The sequence below is a fragment of the Camelus bactrianus genome, chromosome 23, assembly GCF_048773025.1.
Source record: "Camelus bactrianus isolate YW-2024 breed Bactrian camel chromosome 23, ASM4877302v1, whole genome shotgun sequence".
NCBI classification, from domain to species: domain Eukaryota; kingdom Metazoa; phylum Chordata; class Mammalia; order Artiodactyla; family Camelidae; genus Camelus; species Camelus bactrianus.
The window spans coordinates 5,387,190-5,410,771 of NC_133561.1; the positions used below are offsets into that span (position 1 = coordinate 5,387,190).

General features: G+C 35.5%; 1 long non-coding RNA gene across 9 annotated transcripts in view; it reads right to left on the reverse strand.

Annotated features, from left to right (window-relative positions):
• The window catches only part of LOC141574748 (uncharacterized), a 945,654-nt gene that overhangs the window by 294,331 nt on the left and 627,741 nt on the right, over window positions 1-23,582 (reverse strand). For all 9 annotated transcript variants that reach the window (XR_012501786.1, XR_012501790.1, XR_012501785.1 and 6 more), the window contains one exon: window positions 943-1,012. This is a non-coding gene — a long non-coding RNA (uncharacterized LOC141574748). The remainder of the gene's footprint in view (window positions 1-942; window positions 1,013-23,582) is intronic.

The window sequence follows — 23,582 nt, forward strand, 5'->3', positions numbered from 1 at the left end:
TGGTGATTAGTTTATCTAACAACTTACCCATCTCAAAGAAATATTAATTACAAAAGGAGTCACAGAAGAATATTATCAGCTAATGAAAAGACAGACTGCACCAAATCTATGTATATAATTCTAGGATTTAACAAAAATAAGAATGCATTCATAGATATGAAACCAGCACAATATTGATTTCCTAATTCAATAAAGGAGTGCAAAATAATGACAAGTACATACCAATCCACTTTGACTACAAATGCAAAAATATTAATTAAAATCACAGAAGACAGATTACAGTCATACTAAGCAAGATCAATTTACTGGTAAACAGCATTCAAAGGAGTTTTGTATTTATAAACATGATTAAATATATTAATGGAACAAAAAACAGCAAGCCCTATGATAAATTCCAGAGAAGCAGAATTAACCTTCAATAAAGTTCAGAAGTGATTATTTAAAACATTTTTTAAAAGACAGTACATTGATAATATAAATAAATGTGTACTTATGTGTGTATTTATAGTCAAAAATATATATTATATATAGTCAATCTATTATCTTTACAAGTTTCATTCAGATATAACCAACACAATTCAGCACCAATTACTTTGAACACTAACATTAATAGTATTAATTATACATATGTGGACATATTTAAATAAAATATGCTTATAGGATGCATGTGTATTTATTATATAACCCTATTTTGATAAAAGCTTTTAATGAAATAGTAATTGACTTATATTCTTTCTTATACAATTCAGATGATAGAAATTATGGGAATTTATTATACCAATTAGTTAAATGTAAGTCTACAAAACTCAATAGATCCCTTATACACATGTTAAAGTGAAAACAAAGCTTATGAATGTACTTAACAATAAACATGCATACAGATCCTCTATCAGAAAATTATTGAAAGTTTATATCAAAGGTGAAAATAGGAAAAAAAAGTACCTTGTCTTGGGAAGGTTAGATAATGTGAAGATGTGAATTTGATTGAAATTCTTGTATAAATTTAATGTACCTGTAATTAAAAAAATACCCATAATTTTAGTTTGTTTTGTTTTTTAGAATTACATAACTTGACTGTGAATTTTATAAAACAAAATTAAGCATGCAAAAATACTAGAAAATATATTTAAAGAAAATAGTTACGGTAAGGAGTAGGGTCTATTATGAAAATATATTACTAAACTACAGTAAAATAAACTGTTTAGTATTGGAATACAACCAGGCTAACAGAACTGGTTAGTCCAGATATAGACCAAAGTGTATATGCCAACTTATGGTATGTGAAGTTTTTTTAAAAAGACAAATGGTGCTTTGACAAATTAACATAGTCATTCAGAAGAAAGGAAGGATGGAAGGAAGGGAGAAGGGAGGGCGGGAGAGAGAAAGAAAAGATTTATCAATAATCAGTTCTTAAAACAAAATAAATATCAACTATACCAGCATTTTGGTATACACAGATAAACTGTATAAATACTAGGAAAAAATGTCTAATCTCTTTTTTTTGGTTAAATTTTATGTTCATAATATGTGGTAGGCAAAGTTTAATAGGACATTAAAACAAACATTAAACAAATAATTGATAATTAGAAGTTCAAAATGTCCCCAAATAAAAAATTATCTGGAAAAATTAATTCCAAGATATAAAAAAAGCAAGTGTATAATTTATGAGAAAAGAACAGAAACATAACAAAATGGACAACAGGCATGGCATACACAGAAAAATACATGAATAAACAGTAAATACATAAAAGGAGCCTTAGCCCGGTTCACAATGAAGGGACCAGACACAAATAATGATGGCAAACCATCTCCCAGCTATTAAAGAGGATGTTTTATAACACCTTCAATAGAGTCCTCTCTCATAAAATCCTGCTGTGATTTCAAAAATTAGTTCAAATTCCTGTCAAGTCAATTTAATAACGTCCGCCAAAATTTAAAATAAATGTACTCTTTTCACCAAATTCTACTGCTAGATCTCCAGGACATACTAGCCTAAGCGTCTGAAGATATGATATTCATAATTGCAGGATCCTCAGAAAAGGAAGCTACCTGCTATTTGGTACAGCACGGATAAGCTAAATTACTACAGAGCTGCTAAGAAGAAAACGCAGTCGTGCCTGACTATTCTCTTTGTCCACAGTCCACACAGGCTCCACCATCAGTCCTATAGAAGTCACCTCTGAGTCACCATCTCAATGGAACCACTCTTCTCCATTCCCAGAGCATCGTGCAAGACACACCTACTACAGAGTCACCTGATTCTGTCTCCACCTGGCCTCTCTGTATTCCACTGTCTATGCATCAGAGTGACTTTTTTAAAGAATAAATTAAATTATATCATTCTCCTGCTTAAGAAGCTCTGATCATGACAATAAAATTCAGTGCTCCAGTTTCTGATTCTCTTTCCCACTAAGATATATTCACTAGATTCTATGAGAACATGACACTTTTCTTGTTTCCTGTTCCACACACAATTCCTGACACAGAGTTGTTGTTGCTCCATAAACATTTACAGAATTAATAAACTTTAGTCTCCTCTATGCCCTTGGGCACAAGATACGCTCACTGACATGTTTCACAGTCACAATGAAGAAAATTCCGTCTTGGGCTTTTGTATTGACTGTGACTTCTGCCTGGAGTGAAATTTGTATATGTGACTTCTCGAGTACTACTGGTCCAAGTTTAAATGAGTTTCCTTAGAGAGGCCTTCCTTGACAACTCAATTAAAATGGCCTTATGCCAACTAACTAGCTCACATCCTACATTACAATTTTTACATCATTTACCAATATTTGAAGTTTTGGGTGGGTCAGGATTTGGGGATGCTGCTTTTGTGGTATGCTAATTTAAACCCTTGAACTATCCTTTTGAGGTAACTTTTTATTAATTCAATCATACATACAAAACTATTTATTGAGCAACTATAATATGCCAGTCATTCTTCTGGTTCTTAGAATAAAGCAGGTCAGAAACAGAAACATCCTTGTTTTCTTGGAGTGTATGTTCTAGAGCTGGGAGACAGACAATAAATGCACTTTAAAAAGTAGAATATAATGTGTTTTAAATTATAATTATCAGGTTGGAGAAAGTAATTTTAAGGAGTCAGAGTAGGTCTCATTGACATACTACATTATAGTTAAAATCAACATTGTTCCTCAAGAATTTTGGAATTAGACCTATGGATGTTTTTGATTCTCCAATGAGGAGCCAAGGTTCAAGGCAGAACAGCCATAGTTATATTTCAAAACATCACATTAAGAAACCAGTCTACTGAGAAGTAAAATATAATAATGAACATTTAAGTTATTCATAAATTATCTATCAAGTTCTGAAAAAAAGCACACCACAGAAATATGCAAGAGTCTTAATGACAATTCTAACAATATTTTCAGTCTCTTTTTTTCCTAAGGACCTTCTACTAATGTCACAAAATAATAAATATGATGGAATAATTATGATTTTATGGTTAAATTATACTGTGTTGATCTTTAATTTTATGAATCCTGGAGTGAATCTGGATTTGGCAGTGTGAGATATTTTTTACATAATAGCCCCCGATGACCTTCATCCATGCACTTGAACTGCCCCTCTCCTTACATTCAATCTGTGCTTGGTCATGTGGCTTTACTTTGCCAATGGGACATTAACAAAGACAATGTAATCGAGAGCTTAAAAATAAATTGCATACTGGGCTTTATCATCTTGAAATGCTGCTATGAAACCCAGTCTAACCTGCTGAAGGTAGTTGGTGCCCCAAAGAATAAGCATGGACTACTAGATATGGGAATGAAGTATCTCAGATTACACAATCTCAGGTGATTACAGTCACGTAAGTGACTCCAGGTGACAGTAACAGAAAACAACCCAGCAGAGTCCAGCCAAAACTGCTGACCCATGGAGTCATGAGTAAATAAAGTACTTGTTATTTAAACCACTAATTTTTGAAGTAATTTGTTATGCAGTAGTAGATAACTCATGCAACAGGAGACTAGGAGACTTAAGGACCTGTACATTTCAAAATTTGATTAATTTCTCACATACTCTACAATTTGATTAATTTCTCACATACTCTACAACTGCTTCCATCAAGATGTTAAGCTGTGATGGATACATATGGATACACAGGACCAGCCTCATATACTTTCAGTGTCGTCTTCTTCAATGTATGACCCAAGGTACTCAACTTTCTGGAGGAGGCTTTTCATGCCAGCATGTCCTCCTGATCTAATGGTCTCTAAAACAGTATCAGTTACATCATCACAAGCTCAAAAGCAGGAATGATGCTCTTCTGAACAAAGAGGGAGAAGAAGGGTTGGGGTGGGAGAGAGACAAATGTGTAAGATCCTCAAGAGAGTTCCACGCTCCCTAGCTGGGAACTCTGGCTTATCTTTCAAAATGGTAAATGCCAAGACTGCCTCATCCTCCCTTAAATCCTTCCTAAAACTGCAAAGAAAGACAGTGTGATCTTAGAGCAGAACTACTTACTTTCCTTGGAAAGGGAAGAGATTCCAGCAGATTAAGCTATTCCCTGCTGCTTCTCCAAAGACAACCTTCATTTTCTCATTCTCTTGAGACAAAAAAACTCGAGTTTTACCACTTCCAGGTGCTTGGATTTTATTGAAAATCTCATTTGAACTAATTGTTTTCTCTTGTTGAAATTTCTAGAAGGTCCAGATTCACACTTACCCAGCCCCACAAAGCAGGTGTTGAAATTTTGCGGTAGCAGCAGGAACTTTCCCGGGCTCATTATTATTGGGCCTTAATTCTAATAGTTAATTGCACTTATGGTCCCTCAACAGTAAAGTCTGTTGCTCTCTCTGTTTTGGGAACTGATTAGTGTATCCCAGCAACTGATTAAAAAGACCAAGGCCAGTTACAGTTATTTTCTTCATCCAGATGAGTGGAAATAAGACTTATTTCAAATGCAGAACTCTTTCCAAAAAAACCCACTGGCTTTGGTTTATGTCAGGCCATTAACAAATATAGAGGTAAAACATCTGGGAAAAATTGACGGAAATATGTTTTTGAATAGGTTAACTTTCAAAAAACTTACTCTTAAAGTCATTTTGTTTATCAGAAAAAATTAAACTAGGTAATTAGGTGTCTATGCCATCCATAATAATGAGCAAGCTGGTACATTTTCTTCCAGCAAGTTGACACTCAGATGTGGTACGTGGACCAGGAACATCAGTAGCAGCTGGGACCTTTCAGAAATGCAGACTCTAAGGCACAAAGATCTAGACGCTCGAAAGCAGAATGTGAATTTTAAGATCACCAGGTTAGTCTACACACATCAGTGAGAAGCAGCATTCTAACACACGCCTTTCATCATTACTATAAAAGGTAATTTGCTAAAAATTGAGAAGAGCAGGTATATATAGTTTGCATTATTCAGAGTATTCGCTAAGCGTAAGTGTTAAGACAAAAATACTTCAAAAATACAATGGCTTAAAGTAGACAGACGTTCAAATAGTCTTTAGGTGAGTGGTCCAGGAATGACACAGCCATTGGAAAAAAACAAAACTGAGAAGATTTATTTAATATGGAAAAATATTAATTTTTGACCCAAAACAAGTAATTATTTCTGCAGTATAGATAATTTATTTAGGCATAAACACTTCCTAGATTTATGTTTCTTTAATAAAAAAGATAATATAATGTGGTTTCCCATTTAACAAAAATAATCATAATTGAAAAGAAATTATAAAATATATAAGCTCCTATCTCCAAAATCTCTCTCTATTGAGATATCCCCTTAAACAAAGGCTATGTTTACAAAGGATAAGGAGGTACATTCAGGGAAGAAAAAGACATAGAGAATGTATTATTCTTATATTCTAATCACCACCAGTTGAAGAGTTAGAAAATACCACAAGACACAAAATATTCGCACATTGGTACTGATTACAAAGGGGCATCATCAAAATCCTATGGGGAGATTTTAAAATACATAAATTCTAATTTATAAATTGTAGGGGCTGAAAACCTAATATTATAAACATTTTCCTAATAAATATTAAATATTATATATATATATAATATATATATACACACACATACCATAAATTTACTGGAAGAGGGTTCAAAATATCCCTGTTTTTCATAGCATTCTATGACCAAAACATTTTAAGAGACACAACCGTTTTTGAAATATATGAGCAAGTCCTGCAAGTCATCGACAGTGAGGTTTTCGATTGTGATGTGAGTGCCTGACATTAAGCTCTTGGCTACTGAGGCATGCATTTCAAAGACTTCCGCCTCGAATAAACGTACTGGCTGCACTGCCTGCTGCAGGACCCAGCTGCTAACACAGCCACAAGGAACCGGCTGCCCCTCCCGTGAGGTTCCCTAGGTAACTGAGGGCTTGAGTGACCTGGCTTCTCCCTTCCCAGTACCCTAATTCCCACTCCTAAGCTTTAAATTCACCCACAGAGAGTGAGCCCACAGAATCCTGGGCACCCAAATTTAACAGGACCCAAATTTAAGCAATGATTCTACGAGGTTTCTGTAAAATCATTACTTAAGTTTGGGTCTGAGTCCTCTAGACCCAAAGATGTCTAGGCAATAAAGGACAATATTTATTATTTATGAGATAAAAATAATAATGACTATTTATAAAAGTTTCATATATGGCATGATATATTAGGCATACATGTTTTATAAACTGTAAAGAATGACACAAACTTAAGATAGGTACTTTAGAACTATTAGCTAATTCAACAAAGATGATGACAGCTGTTAAAATAAGGTGAATTACAGTCCAAAACAAACTCATAAAAAATCCACTGAAAAGCCCAATATTCTCCAATAAACAGAGCATTTTTCAATCCCCGAATGAGTGCTTTCAAAGTTAGAAAGGCAGAGCAAATTTAAAACTTCTCAGCAAGTAGGAAGATTCACTTCTCATTAACCTAAGATGTTCCTATAATACAGCATTTCAACAAAGCGGGCTCCCCAAGGATCATTTTTTCCTTTATGCACAGATGGAAAACTGAACCTAAAGAAAGGAACCCTGCATTGTGAGAGAGCTCAGGAAACACACTATGTCAAGGTTATGGTTGATATTTTCTTTCTCTAAAGTAAATACACAGGTAATACTAAAGGCCACAAATCAAGGCCCTCGTCACAACATAAAACTGACAAAAAATGTAGGAAAATAATACAAAAAATTACATTTTAAATTTATTATGCTAGAAAGATAAAATAAACCTTCATTTTGAGCCTGTATGACCTAAAAGGAGAGGGGAGTTCCCAGAGCACACTTTTGGAAAAATACAATACCAAGTTATTAACATAAGTCTTAGGAGAAATCATAGTATGAATGGATTCTATCACTAGTGTGAAGGCAATACGGATCGCTTGTGCTGTTTATAATCACATGTAACATTAATGAATACCTAATTGTGCCAGCTACCACGCTAAGAACTAACGTTAGGCATTAGTAGTAGTAACAGAAAATAATAAGTAACAAATTACTCAAAGAAGATGACATGATACCAAGTTCATCAATTAGAGGTTATGACTGTTAATGTATAAGAGAAAATTCAGTGGCTTAAGAAAGATACAGAAAATGTGGAAACTGAGATAAAGTGAATTGATGTAACTTGTCCAGGATCTCAAATATAGTAAATGGTTGAGTGTTTCCAACCCACTAAGTCTGTAACTAAATCCATGTGGGTAACAACCGACAGTATCACTGCTTGGTATAATCGTCATATCCTAGAAAAACACATTTATATGTCCCCCCTGTGGATTCTCCGAGGAAGAAAAAAAAAAGACAGTAACTTTCAATATCATGTATGTTATTTTCAAGGCTAAGGATCTTCTTGAGGACATTCAGAATGCAAATTTAATACATGCAAGATTCAAAAAACATAGATCCATTTTTTTGAAGTTAATATGGTGCTCTATGTTTTGAAGTAAGTCCATCATAGTGGCTTTTGACTTAAAATTAATTCACCCTGAAGAGCAATTCAAAGTAGTTACTGTTATCTTCAAAGACATAAAACTGCTCAAAAAATCGGTAGGTTTTAGAGAATCTGTAATTTAGAGAATCTCTCTCTTTTTAACAATCAAACAGCAAACACTACCAAAACTATCCCAATAACTCCAGTAAGAATCTTGCCCCAGTTTCTACTGAAATACAAAAATTATACATAGGGAAAAGAAAGCATCTAAAAACCAAAAAAGTAAATGGAGGAAGATGTAACTGTACCCTTTCATCATATTATGTTTAGACAATTATCCCTAATTCAATAAAAAAAAGGCTGGTCTGACATGATTCATTCTATTTCTTCTTACAGTGAAACTCTTAGAACTAAACGATATACTTTTAATGGGTTAATAATTTCTATCTTAGAATGTTTTACCTAATACACACAGTTATTTGATATTTTGCTTCAGGTGATCATACCACAAATACACATTTTAACATTCCGCTATAACATGACTCAGCTAGGTACTTATTATTCATGGCAATGCAGTCAGGCTATATCCACTTCTCTCATCTTCACGTGTCATCTATTAGAAAACATTCCACACGATGCCTTGGAAAGAGCAATATTCCAGAATCAAAGGCCCGGCACTGAGTCACCTGCTGTGTGACTCTGAGAACATAACGTTTAAATGTGTTGAGTCTTTTTTCTTTTCCTTCATAAAGCAGGAAAATATGATTAATGCATCTTTCAGCATTATTCAAGATTTAAACACAGTAATGCGTGTTAAAGTGTTTATAAACTTTAAATAATGTGTAAATATAAAACTGAATTTCATTATTACTCCAGCTTTAAAATCTAGGATATTTGCGGATAACTTGACCATAGAAGGTTAGACTGTTAGAAGAGGTAATTGACAGGTGTGATTTAAATGTAGTAACACAATCTCATAGAATCCCACAGTGAAAATAATTGTATCTAAAGGAAAACGAGTATGTGCGAAAATCAGTAACCATGGTATATTGGTTATCAAAGGCTGTATGACAAATTGCCACAAAACTTAGCAGTTTAAAGAAACAAATTTTAATCTCATTGTTTCTGTGGGTCACAATTTTGGGAGTGGTTCTCTGGGAGCCTGAGCTGGGTGGTTCTGACATGGAATTCTCACCAGGGTGCAGTCAGGATGTTAGCAGTGGCTGCAGTCGTTTGAAGGCTTGACTGGCACCCGAGGGTCTACTGCCAAGACGGCTGACTCACATGGCTGTTGGCAGGTGGCCTCAGCTCCTCGCCACGGGAGCCTTTCCAACAGACTTCTTGAGTGTTCTCACAACGTGACAACTGTCTTTCCCCAATGCCAGATCCAAAAGGGAGAGTCAGGAAGAGGCTGAGAGACTTTTAATAACTGACTCTCCTAAGTTATAGACTGCCACTCTTGCCATATTCTATTTGTTAGGAATAACTCACTAAATCCAGCTCACACTTAGGAAAGAAGAATTAAGCTCTACTTCCTGAAGGGAGAAGCATCAAAAACTTTGTGCAGGTATTTTATAAACACTCTAAAACTCAGTCCTATTATTATAATTCAATAATGAAGTAAGTCTCATTGAGTCTGCATCAAGTCATTTATTTTTGTTATCATGAAGTTCCTACTAACGGTACTATACAAATGATCATTTATAATATACATTCTCATGAGAAGTATCACCCCAAGGACACTGAAACTTGATGGCAGGGGTAGTGAAAATATTTATTCTTTTCATTTATAAAGCAGATATATATAAACACATACATAGTATACATGTGGTATAAAATTTCATGGGAGAGTAACTTGAAAAATATTGTCTAAAAACGCTCCTGGTGGGGCAATAATAAAAAAAAAAAAAGGTTGAGTAGAACTAATTAAAATTCTTTGTTTTAACAAGACAATCAGAAGACTTAATTTGTCCAATTATTGAAATCTTTTTCTACGTATGTCATATCACAGTTGCTCAACAATAAAATCTATGAATGAATGGATAAATCCTTTGAGATAATTATCTGATTATCTGATTAATTCCACCAACACCTCTTCCACACATTCACAGATATGTATGACATCAAGTTACACACACACACACACACACACACAGGTCATTAAAATGGTTTTTAGCGCATGAGTTTGATCTGGTGCTTCCATGTGCGCTACTATAACAGATCATCGTAGTCAGTTTGGATGATTAGAAAAGGAACAGAGTAAGTCCACTACTGAGTTACTATTATTAGTACTACAAGTTTTATATTTAGATAAAAATCAATAAATCTCCTATTAAATTATAAGCCTAGTATTTGAGAAAAGCATTGGGCTCACTGATACAGAGCTATGAGACATCCCTGTGGTGTGGATTCTGTGTTAGCACGTGCCCCTGACAAAACAGAGCCAAGGGAGACACTCAAGTTTCAAAGTTAGTCTTCATACCTGTATCATTCAATGAGCTGAGAATAATACCAAAAATAACTATATGTAAATAATTTGCTTTATATTAACGTGGCATTAAAATTCCTGGTTTTCTTCTCATCATCAAGGGCTCTTCCCGAAGAAGCAATATCAAAGCATGATACTTTTCAATTTTACCGGCATCTCTTTGTTTTTAAACTGTTATTTCCTTCGAATTCTACGTTCAGAGCTTTCGGAGTAGAATTTCCAACTTCCTTCCAAATTTAACACTACTGAACAGTGGTGTCTGGTTGCACAGTGGGGCTAAACACGGAGTGTTAGAACCAGCTCCATCCCTTCCCAGATGTGTGATTTTTATTTACAACCAACATTACTGAGTTATCTACAACAGGCATTGCTTTCAAAGCCATACAACCTGAAACAAGATATTGTTTATACTTGCACAGAGTCTGCGAATGAACATTCCCAACGACCTAATTCCTCCTTTAGTTCTCCACTCCTGCCTATACAATGGGGAAAGCACTGTGCCCTAGGCATAATGTCGTTGCTTGAATTAAATATGATAATTTCTGTACTGAGCTTCACATACATCATAGCAGAGTTTAGTCAACAAATAATTGATATTTCTGCAATTTTAGGGCCCATATCAGTAATTTTCATAAACAGAAGATTTTCTAGAATTTTTACTCTTTATTATATTATCATTTACCTTTATTTCTGATCCTGAGACTGAGTTTCACTCTTTTATTGTGATCCACAGACTATTAATGGTAAGCCTATAAAGAGAAGAAACTTTCTTCTACAGAGTATTTAATATCAGTTCCTATTCTCAAAGCACAGTGTTTAAAACACACAACCAAAAATGTTCCTTATATCAGATAATTAATGGATAAGCTGCTGAGTAAAGCTGCATACTATTGTGACCTCATTAACCAGATTTTAGTTATTTCCCTTTAACAATAAAACTATTCTTTCACAGACTCCTTTCTGAAGCCCTGTTTCAAGCCCAGATCTACAGCTGTCTGGAGGGCAGATAAAGCCATTAGTTAAGAATGTGGCCTCTGGGTCAGGCTGGGTGGATTTAAATGCCAACAGAACTCAGAAGCCTTGTGACCTTGGCAACCATCCTTACCACCCCCTCACGTTTAGTTCTCTCATCTAAACAATGGAGATAATAATACATCCTTCACAGAGTTGCCGTGAAGGTCAAGTGAAAGATTCCAAGGAGCTCATACAGAATAAACATAGAGCAAACCTCAGAGAGAATTATTAATATTAGTAGCAGATGTTCAATATCAAAATGTGCACATAAACAGTATGTAAGGCTCATGAGTCAGGCAGTGGGTTTGGGACAATACAGCAGAAGACCTAGCGAGTTAACCAACATACAAAGGTTTATTTTACTTCCTTAAGGTGAAATCTGGAGGTAGGTAGGAAGGGCTGTCACAGAAGTCCTAGAATGATGTAAGCTCAGTCTCTGCTAACTTTCTGCCTGGCTAAGGCTCCTATGCTGAAATACCTCCTGGCTCGATATGTGCTCTGAAGCAACAGGCCATCATCTCCAGGAGGCATGCACGAAGAAAGGGGAATTGACAAAGACGTGCACATCACGGTTGAGTTAGGACCTTTCCCAAAAGATTCCCAGAAGCCATACCGACTAACAGCCCTTTCTAGCTTGCTAGCAATCCTTCCCAGCTCGAAATGCTGGGACACTGCCAACCTAAATAAAGTCAAGTTTCACTGTGTTAAGGGGGAAATAGATACTGCACAGTCAAGTAGCAGGTTTCTTCTGTACCAGATTTTTCTCAAAAAAAAAAAAAAAAAGAGAGACTTGAAATTTAAGTAAAATTAGCTTAAACGAGCAGTTGATTCAAATAAAATGAAAATCTTGCATCAGGACACCAGCTTTACAGTTTAGACTTGCCAACACAGCACATCACACAGCTCAGACCTTAAATATCCTGTGTATTCTAGCAGGAGTTTCACCTTTGCTTGAAGCTGTGCCAAGAATTTATAGAACTGCTCGTTATGTAGTATGACTCAGGGTCTCTCATTTACTCAGGCAGTCACTTTTCACAGCACAGAACTGTAATAATAAAATGACTATTGCTTAAGTGGTAAAATCAGGTAGCCACTTAGTATTTACATTATAGCAACATGAAGTGAATAAAGGACATGCCACAAACCCTAGAGCAAGCTGGCACTGTATGGTCAGAATTCTGCAATTATCATTACATTCTGTCATCATAATGATAGAGAGAAGAAGACAGGGAGAGATCAGGACACTACATGTATCATCATTTCTGTCTCCAATGTCGTGGCTCCTCTTTTCTGGCAAAACATCAAGAAACAGCTCTGGTTACCATGGTGACTGCATTAAAAATAAAAAGAAAATGTGGAATGTTTTCAAGGGATAAGTGCATTTAAAATGCTTACTGAAAAATCAAATGTATCCTGAAGCTTAATATTGCAAGGCACATGTTATGAGATCATAAATTGTGAATGCTAAATATTCTCAACTTTATTAAGAGAAACAAAGTAATTTCATTAAAGGATGAGTACTGAAAAGCATTATTTTAACAGTAAAAAAAAAAAAAAAGTTCAAGTATTCCAATAGTTGGGTATCTTCTACTGAAAATTACAAGAAAAGAGTATCTCCAAGATGTGAAACTGATCATGACCCAAACGCCCCATAAAATAAGCAGAGGCTCACGTGAGCATACAAGAAACTCTGCAAACTCTTTTCCATTTACGTGTATTTGTTTCTATGGGATACCTCTGAATGCTGTTGCTACAGACAAGTTTGACCGAATGGTTTCAACCACAAACATCACTTTCGATGCCTCCAATTCTAGTTGTCCCATCTCAGTTCACAGCATTACCATTCCCCCAAGTAAGCAGGGTCAAATCACTGAGCGACAGCCTGGGTCATTTCTCAACCTGTCTCTTCCACCAAAGTACCTCCTGATTTCCACCCCTGTACCCTATTTATTTCTACCATCCTAGCGCCAGCCAACGCTGGATCTTCTCTGAGTAACGTAGCACCTCCTAAATGATCTTCCTGCTTCGTCTCTTGCCCTCTCACTCCATCACCCACAAAGTAGCTTGAGGAATCCTTACAACCTAATTATGTCACTCTTGACTTGAAACTTTCCCATGTCTTCTCATTGCACTCAGGGTACAATACAAATTTCTCATTTTGATCTGCAAAGCCCCAAATGATCTAGCTGTCACCTAACCTATTGACTTTATCCCTAACTCTAGCTACTGCGATCTAGGCAGGCTTAGTTTCCATCTGCATCTGAGCACCTAAGTCAGTTCTGCATATGGGCATCTGCACTGTGGTCCACTCTGACGAGAAAGTTTTCCTCCCCTTCAATCGGCTCCTTCATATTATTTACTTTTCAGTTCAAATTCCTTAGAGGCCTTCTCTGCCCTGCCTATACAGGACAACTTACTGTCAACTTGGCCCACATCTTTCTGTTTTACTTTCATAATAATCCTTATTACTATCTGTAATGATCTTATTTGTTAAATTAATCGAGTTATTAAATTAATTAAATTATTTTATCAATGCTTATCTAAATGTAAGGTCTTTGAAAACAGAGACCTTATCTGCCTTTTTACTACTGTTTCTCCAATGCCTGATCAGTGTCTGGCATTCAGTAAGAACTTTTTTTTTTTTAAATAACATAGGTTTTAATAAAAATTTTATAAAAATAAGTATAATGAATGAAAGTAACATTCATGAGTAGTGACATGATTGATGATAATTATGTCATCTGAAAATCATATTCATCTCAGAAATACACATTACCTAAAATATGCATTAAAATATACATCTCTGGGAGGCAAAAATAATTATATCATTACTTTACTTTAGCAAATTATTAATGGTAAGTTATGAATCCCCAAACTAAGAATTTCAAGACAATGGAAAAAAATTTTAAAGCCATCAGGAAAAAGGATAATGCTGAAAGGTGGAGTTAGGGAAAGGTATTTGAAATTTCTCAGACATCTGCTGAAGCAAGCCTTCCAAGAAATCAGAGCACAGTGTATCAGGCGGAGAAAGAGTGCTTGAAGGGAAGCGAAGTTGATGGAAGAGAATAATAGAATAACAGTGAGGAAGAAGTTTTTCACAGTATCCTGAAGTCATTACTCGATAACAAACAAATGAATATCCTATCTTAGCCTAACTTCTCTCAATGAAACGTTAAAAGAAATACCCCAAAATAACATAAAATACAATAACAAAGGAGAATTCTAAGGCCAAATACCACAATTTTCCAGAAATTTCAGCAGAATAAGTATATTAGAAAGTACAGTTACTGGAAGTACACGAGACGCCCAAAGCAGTGTCTAATAGCATGAATTCATAATCCTCTCTTATTCAGGATCAGATTTCAACTATTCCTTATTTTTTAATTTTCAATCTATTTTTCCTATTCCTTCATTCTTCATATTTTCCATTATCCTCCAAATCCCTTCCTTAAATCAAACCCTGGGTCAAAATCCAAGTTCTATCATATTCTAACTCGATGGCACTGGACAAATTACTTAACTTCTCTGAGAATCTTCTTGTGAGTAGAAGAAAAAATAATGATAACTATGTATATCTGTTTTTGTAATATGTCTTAAATTAGTATTTCTCAAACTTTTTGGTCTTTGGATTTTTTTTTTTACACACTTAAAAATTATCAGGCCCCCAAAAAGAGATTTTGTCTATATGGGAAGTATCTTAATAGATTTACATTTGCCATATTGGAAATTTGAACTGAGAAAAAATTTTAATATGTATGTATTAACTTACTTAAAACAACAGTGTTAAGCCTGCCACGTGTTAATATAAAGACATCATTTATGAAAATTAACTACATTTTGCAAAACAGTAACAACAAAAATAGTGAGTTATATTTTTGTAAGTTCTTTATGCCTAGCTTGGTAGATGAGAGCTGAATTCTTTTATCTGCTTCCATATTTAATGTGTTGCAATACTGTGCTTTGTTTGAAGTGTATGAAGAAATTCTTATCTTACAGCATTTAAATAGTGCATTGTAAGTCATTTCATCTCGTCTTACACATCCTTCCTATATACTACGCCAAAACTCATTAAGCGGTACTTTCTTAAAGAAGAGAAATGATAAATTGGACTTTATCAAAATTTTAAAATTCTGCTTTTTTGAAACATACCACTGAGAAGACAAAAAGGCTAGGCACAGACTGAGAGAAAAATACTTGAAAATCTCACATCTGATAAAAGAGTTGTATTTATTTGCAAATGAAGCAACTGACAAAGGTTTAATTTCCAGAATATATAAACAGCTCATGCAACTAAATAACAAAAAGAACAAACAACCAATCCAAAAATGAGCAGAAGACCTCAATGAGCAATTCTCCAGTGGAGTCATACAAATGGCCAATAGGCACATGAAAAAATGCTCAATATCTCTAATTATCAGAGAAATGCAAATCAAAACTACAATGAGATATCACCTCATGCCAGTCAGAATGGACATCATTAAAAAGCCTATAAATGACAAATGCTGGAGAGGCTGTGGAGAAAAGGGAACCCTCCTACACTGCTGGTGAGAGCACAGTTTGGTGCAGCCACTGTGGAAAACAGTATGGAGATTCCTCCAAAAACTAAAAATAGACTTATCACATGATCCAGCAATCCCACTCCTGGGCATATATCCAGAGGGAATTCTAATTTAAAAGGATACATGCACCCCAATGTTCATAGCAGCACTATATACAATAGCCAAGACATGGCAGCAACCTAAATGTCCATCGACAAATGATGGGATAAAGAAGTTGTGGTATATTTATACAATGGAATACTACTTTGCTATAAAAAAATGCCATTTGCAGCAACATGGATGGACCTGAAGATTGTCATTCTAAGTGAGAGAGTATGAGAGAGGATGTGTCATTTTAAGTGAGAGAAAGAGAAACACCTTATGATATGATTTGGAATCTAAAAAAGAAAAAAAGTGGACAATGATGAACTCATCTACAAAACAGAAACAGACTCACAGATATAGTAAATAATTTTATGGTTACTGGGGGTCAGGGGGTGGGAAGGGATAAATTTGGGAGCTTGAGATTTGCAAATGTTAGCCATTATATCTAAAAACAGATTTTAAAAATTTCTTCTGTACAGCACAGGGAACTGTATTCAATATCTTGTAATAACCTTTAATGAAAAAGAGTATGAAAATGAATATATGTATGTATGTGCATGACTGGGACATTGTGCTGGACACCAGAAATTGACACATTGTAACTGACTGTACTTCAGTTAAAAAAAAAAAAAAAAGAGCTCTCAAAACTAAGTAAGAAACCAAACTACTAAATAAAAATAGACCTATTTGAGGTCCACTTTTCCTCAACCTTCCCTCCCCCCTTTTTACCTCCAAATTTCGCATCTGGAGACTCAGGTTTACTGCACAGATTAGTTTTCTTTCCTCACTGCCACCCTCTCCTGAGCATATTCTAGACGGTGCATTTCTTGGCTCTGTTTTATTCATTAGCATCCTCTGCTCTCTTTCTTCTAGAACTTCATTAACATCTTTAATCGTCTGAACATTCCCTTTCTTCAACTAACAGAGTCATTTCCTTTAGTGTCTGTTCACTACCGTTAGGTTGTTTCTGTAAAGAACAGGAAGTAATGGCACACACTCAAGTCCCCATCTTGATGGGTCAGCACTTTAGTTGCATTTAATTCAAATGTTTCTTTAATTACGGTAAATTACAAAAATTTTATTTGAGAATTTTAAATGAACTCATTCTAAATGTTTACAGGTGAATATAAATACAAATAATTAAATAGATGCTAGGTAAGTGGATAGACAGGAAACAGCACAAAACATGGGGAAATTGTCAACTGTTCCTTGGACAAAATATAAAATTTCAAACAATGAGTATGGTCACAAATTAGAAGAGAATCTGCCTTCTCAAAAGGAATAATGTTTAAAATGACAAAATTATAGGCAGTAAGATAAGGGGCTTACCAGGGTTGACAATAATTAATGACGGATAGGGCTTGAGTATTTCAAGCATCTTTTCTGTAGTTATATATGCTGAGCTAGTCTGCGCAGTTACAGAAGCTTTTATTTTATTGTAAAGACATTAACAGATGTGATGCTTTGGATCCTGAGCTGTAACGGGCGAAGGCAGGGACAGCAGAGACTGCCGACCATGGACTGAAATGTCTGTATCGTCTCTCTAGCACGGCTCGTCAGGGCTCCAAGAGAAAGTATCTCTAGAGAAAGTGTTCCAGCTGCCACTGTGAAAACTGCACGGTGGAGATGCATCAGATACACTATTCAGCTTCCATGCTGTTTCTGGAACACTCCAGCCAACAATCCTAGCTGCATCTGCCCTCAGCAACCACAGCAGGAATCAGATGCACAATTTTCGAAAGCCATCTTGGAACTGGATCCTCCAGCTTCAAGTATTTTGGCCCAATCTACACAAGCCCCTCTGAGCCACTCAAGTAGTCCCTTTGAGGCCTTAGACATTACGGGATAAGAAGAGATGCCCCCACTGCCCCATTTCTGAATCTCTGATTCAGAGTCCATAAGAATAAAAAAAAGTGGTTTAGGTCATTTGATTTGGGGGTGGCCTGTCACACAGAAATCGTTCCTGGGAACACCAGAAAATTGACAAATTAAGTGACACCAACCAATAATGTTATATTATCCATCAATGAAAAATATATTACAACTTAGAATTGCATGCCATCAAAACTTTCGCAAATAAAATATACTCACAAAAGTGGCAAAGGGCATTTGAAAAACATTATTTGCCTATTTAAAGTGAAATAAAATCACCATAAGCCTTCCCTTTATTCTGTGTAACAGTATTGATTTTAAAATATTAAAATAATCCTTCAGCCAACCACTTTTCAGAAGTGATAGGTCTATACAGCCATATAAAATTGTTCTATTTCACAGTTTACTTTTTATTCTCCCTTCTTTATTGATCTCCAAAAGCTTCCAGAAGGGAGACTTTAGATTTAAAGTAAACTGAAGTTTTTATTCTTTAGAAAATGTATTTTCTTCTTCCTACATAACAATTTGAAAGGGGATTTCTGTTGTAATTTGATGATATTACTTTGCATCTTTTAAGAAAAATATTTTAAGTAAACTGCTTTGCTGAATCATACCATTATTAAAATGTATAAACAATATGACATAATAAATCAATTACTTTATACATAAATTTTGTGAGTTCAATTGAAATTTGGGATGTTTTTCTGTTGAATCAAATATTTTCCTAATTGGAAATTAAAAAAAAAGAATAGAAGCTGTGTGGCGATGATCTGATAACAGTATAGAAATAATATTATTCTTTAAAGTACATAAAATGGAATGTTGAAAGCACCATAATCTTTTGGGACAGTTTTAATTCACAATCATGGCTGGTAAGAAAGAGAAATACCTTTCAAAGTCTATCCTTACAAACCTAAATCTATAAACTATTTCCAAAATCACCTGCTATTGAGAGTAAAATGAAAGTTCAGACTCATTTTCTCTCGTGCTACTAAATGTCGACAGCCTTGTATTGCGGTTGCTTAAACCTATGACTAATGTGGCAAATGGGAAAATTAAGACCTAGACTTGCCAATTCAATGCAGCCTTCCTTTAAAAAAAATTCCATATATATAAAACTTATTTAAAGAGGTCCCAAGGCTCACATATGGCTTTTCTGAAGCAGTGATATTCTGAGAAATGAATGTATGGTCAAAATATATTAGAGAAATAGTACCAAGTACATTATTTAAATAATGTTAAAGATATTAATGATCCTTTAATAACTAAAATTAAAACCTAGATCCTGGCACTTAAAAAAATCTTGCTAAGAATGTAAATGCTGAAATCTGCATCTAAAAAATTACTTGGAAAATAAATATGTAAATATTGTGTACTTCGTTTTTTTATGGAAATCCCTGTTAAAGGAAACAGCACCAAAAAATCATGGACAATTCTGACTTGGGCACTTTTCTGTAAGTATGCTTTAATAGAATATATTTTTAAAATAATGTCTTACATGCATATCTTGGAAGGAAGAAGTATTAAATAAAAGGCGCCAGGGTTTTTTTTTTGATAGGAAAAGTAGTGTATTTTTCTCTTCACATCACAAAAAACTTCAGGATATACTCTAGATACATTAAAGAGATAAATTTAAAATAAAATTATTAAAAATGTGTGAAGGAGAGAGAATATTTATGGACTGTCATATATAAGTTTCCTGTATAAATTTTAAAAATAAGAAACATAAATCATCAAGAAATAAACAAACAGCATATGGAAAATAGTAAATATAAATTTAAATATTCTTAAATTTAAGTAAAAAACTTTATATTGATAAATATTTAATAAACAAAATTATAAATATTAAAAGTATAAAAACTGAGGAAAACAATGAAAGTGTGATCTAATATGTGGATATGAGTATATTTATATTCATAGGAAAAAGTTCAAAAGAAACTTCAAAGAAAGTGAAGTAATTTTTACCATTCAAATTAAGCCTTCAAAGACTATTTCATGGACAGCATTACAAAGCAATTGTTTTATTTAATCATGGAATATTTTTTTTTAACATCTACGTGTGCTAGAGACTGAGGCAGGGGTTAGATATAAAGTATTCAGCAAAAGAAACACGCTCTCTAAACATCAAAGAGATTGACATTAATAATGTAAACAGCTACATAAATATGCAACTTAACACTATGGAAAAAGTGTGAGGGAAAAGGAGAAAATATTTAATTATGTGGCCCCCTCCTCTCAGTCATTCTGCTGGTTCCTCCCCTCTTTCAGGCCATCCTTCCAAGGGAGAGCGTCTTAGGGCTCAGTCCTAGAAACTCTTCTCTTCCCTGCTACACTATGATTTGACTGGAATCAATGAAAATTCTATCCCTGTAACTTCTAATGGCATGTATATCGTAATGACTCCACGATTTTTTTTCTAGTTCTAGTATCTCCCCAAACTATAGACTCATCCATTCTTCCACGAAGTATTCACACCTAAAACAGAAATTTTGATAACCATACCCAACCTGGTCCATCCCCAAGTTCTTTATTACATTATGTCAATCCTATTCATGCAATTGCTCAGGCCAAAGATTTTGGAAGCATCCTGACTGTTCTTTTGCATCCCAGACAGAAACAGAAGAAACTACCATCTGTTTTCAGAATATATCCCATCTGATTATTGAGCAACAATTCCACCTTTGCCTTCATCTAAGCCACCACTGTCACTTACCTGGCTATGCAATATTCCCCCATATTACTATCCCTTACTATAATTTATTCCCCTACAATCTATTGTCCATACATCAGTCTGTAATCATTTCAAAATATAGATCTGATGGTATCTCTTCACTGCTTACGATCCTCCAACCCTCGCATCTCACATAAAATCAGGGTCTTTACTATGTTCCACAATGTTCCCTACATGATCGAGCCATAGGACTCCCTTCAGGATGGCCATAACTCAGCCACGAGCAGACGTTACCTCTGAACAACTCTACATTAACTCCCCCTAGGGGAGGTTACCTGTATTTGTATTTCCATCACCAGCAACAGGTTCTATAAATAGGCATTTACTAAACATTTATTCCTAACGATGTTGCATGACATACATCCTTTAGAGTCAGTTTTTCTGTTCCTCTAATATGAAGTTGACAAAATTTCTATTTCCTTTCTGTAGTTAGATGTCTTTCCAAAGAAAATAATTGACTCAGACCTCTTTCTGAAAACTGATGATTTTCAAGTCTCCTACGTTCTTTTTCTAAACTATATCAGATACTAGGATCCTGTTCTTAGTGACTACTTCAGTTAAAAAAAAAGTTCCAAGGAAATTTCTTTATGAGAATAATCACCTGCATGAATAATATGGGGTTAGTTTACATATATTCAGAAAGGAAGAAAGCAATCACATTGACGTCCATATTATACTTCGTGTTTCGGAAAGGTAATCCAGGAATTTAACAGCCCTTATAACATTAAAAGGAAATGTTCATGCAATTACTGACTTTATAGCTTTTAGTTTTCTTCCTGAGGGAAAGTCAATAAAGGAATAAAGGAAATATACTAACTCTATTGGCTTTAATATGAACATTTTGTTTATTTTAATTGCTAATATTGCCTAAACATACATCCCTTTTATCTTAAAGCACTGTTATCTACATCCTATTCTTGATCAAATAATGGATTGATTCCATTTAATTTTCTTAAATAGGCTAACAAATGAATAAATTAAGTGACTGCTCCTCTAGTCTCCTGCTTTCTCTCACGTACATCTTCTTCTGTGGTCTACATATACTTTCTGCAACTGACAATACATTTCAATAAAAAAGATTTACAGACACCACCCTCCTTGCTCCTAGGGCAGGTTTCTCCCTGTTAATGGACAAATGATTATTAGCCCTGCTTTACTTCTGTCACATTTATTCCAAGGTGTTCCGCTGGTCACCGGTGCTTAACCTAACCCTCTCCCAGAGACAAGGCGAGGCCATCCGGATTCAAGAACTGGGCACGTGCAGAAGAATAGGCATTAGACACAGTGGTTTCAAATCTCTCCCCTGCCCACTGTTCTTCAGTCATTTTCTCCCTCATACCGCCTCCTCCTTCTTGTTTCCTGTGTACCTTGTCAGCCAGATGTTTCATCCGCAAAGGGCACCACAGGAGCAAAGAACTGGGAGAGGGTTAGAGGAGGAGGAGGACCATGCAAAGACATGGCAGATGCACTCTAACGACTCCGTCCGTCCCATTTGCAATGGCTGTTTACTAGAACGACTTCACACTCGGGAACTGCGGATACCCAAACATACCAAAGGTTTCTGACTTTGCCAATATGAAGTTTCTGGATCCGTGAGGAGTGATGCTTTCAAGGAGTAACACAACCCATGTGCAAATAAACAAACACCTATGCTGCCCAGTCACTTCTGTCTCTTTGTCCAGGAATCACCAGTCTGGTCTTCGGAAATTAATGCTTTCATTACAGAATGTGGGAAGGGTGTCAGGGACTGTGAAATGTCTGAGATTTTCATGTTGCTTACAAAATCAGTAGCTACCCTAACACAGTTTCACAGATGCTGGCAAGGGACATTAGGTGTCTGGGCTACAGACAAGGACTCCGTTACCCAGGTGGCAGGAGGCACCATGAGGTTCATGTCTCCATCAACAACTTGTGTGTCACCCACCCACCAGGCAATAGGAGGAGGCTTACACGGATGTTCTCAGAGAAGTAGTTTTGCTTTACAGCTGAGGAACCTCAGGCTTTGAAAGCTCCAGTCTTTTAAATCAGGATGCTTGCAAACCTGCCTAACTGTTGTCACAGAAGGATACGTTACCTAATAAAGATACTGCTCAGGAAACCCATGTGCCCTCTGCCTTGAAGTAAAATACCATCTCTAACTTCTGATGCTGTCTGTGATACAAACATCCTTGAAAACATAGTCCAAACAACATCGTTTAATATACATCATTTAGAAATGACGGAGACTCATGGAGAATTATCTTCTGATAATATCTAACTGCCACTTCTAGACCACTTTATGACTGGTGAATTTTCTCATACGAGTGTACCATCTGTCAGCCACTCTGATTCTGATGTGACTGATGAGTTGGAAACAAATTGACCTGAAATGTCTTATGCAGAGTTTAACTAAAGCTGTCAATGGAACCCCAATAGCCAAATGATGACAATTTGTACTGCTGACTGTACCCTTGTATCTGACATTCCCAGCTGAATAAATCCTATAAACCATCAGTGTCTAACCCAGAAAGTCAGATTGTATTCTCCATAAGTGTCTATACTGAGCTGTCTACTTGGTCAGCAGGACCAAGGTGTGAATTCAAGTACAGCAGGATGTATTCGAGATTGCCCAGACCCCACCTTGGGCTGCAAGCAGGGCAGTTCAGCCAGTTGAGCCTGACCTGGAGGCCTCCCATGGCTTTAAACACTTGAAGGATTGTTAATCATATGTCTTAATAAGTCATAATAGCACAAGGCAGTATTTTCTCAGGGAGATCAAAGTTAACATCTGGTTTCCCGTACAAGCAATACCATCCCACTGCTACACAAGGTACTCCTGGAAAGAAAAGGATGTTCACCACTGTTGGGAAACCCCCAGGTGGACTGCCTCCATTCTCAGTCACTTCATGGGGTGAAAATGTCACTGAGCTGTTAGCATGGACAAACCA